The sequence below is a fragment of the Orycteropus afer genome, unplaced genomic scaffold (genome assembly GCF_000298275.1).
Source record: "Orycteropus afer afer isolate SDZICR_OR568_19922 unplaced genomic scaffold, OryAfe1.0 scaffold00066, whole genome shotgun sequence".
NCBI classification, from domain to species: Eukaryota; Metazoa; Chordata; class Mammalia; order Tubulidentata; family Orycteropodidae; genus Orycteropus; species Orycteropus afer.
Window position 1 is genome coordinate 11,508,159 of NW_006921653.1, and position 684 is coordinate 11,508,842.

Below are 684 nucleotides of genomic sequence, written 5' to 3' on the forward strand. Positions count from 1 at the left end.
AATTGTGTGGATCATAACAAATTACGGATAACACTGAGAAGAAAGGAAATTCCAGAACTCTTAATTGTACTCTTGAGGAACCTATATATAGACCAGGAGGCTGTCATTTGAACAGAACAAGGGGATACTGCACTGTTTATAATTAAGAAGGGAGTGTGTCAGAGTTGTATACTTTCACCATACTTATTCAATTTGTATGCTGAGCAAATAATCCAAGAAGCTGGATTATACAAAGAAGAAGATGGCATCAGGATTGGAGAAAGACTCATTAACAACTTGAGATACTCAGACAACACAACTTTGCTTGCTGAAAGTGAGGATGGCTTGAAGCACTTACTGATGAAGACTGAATACTACAGTATGGACTGCAGTATAGATTACAATTCAATACAAAAAAAAAAAAATTCACAACTGGACCAATAAACAGCATCATGATAAATGAGAAAAGATTGAAATTGTCAAAGACTTTATATTACGTGGTTCTGCAATCAACATATGAATGGAAGCAGCAGTCAAGATATCAGATAACATATTGCACTTGGCAAATCTTCTACAAAAGATCTCTTTCAAATGCTGAAGAGCAAAGATGTCTCCTTGAAAACTGAGGTGCACCTGACCCAAGCCATGGTATTTTCAATTGCCTCTTATGCATGTGAGAGCTGGACAATGAATAAGGAAGTCTGA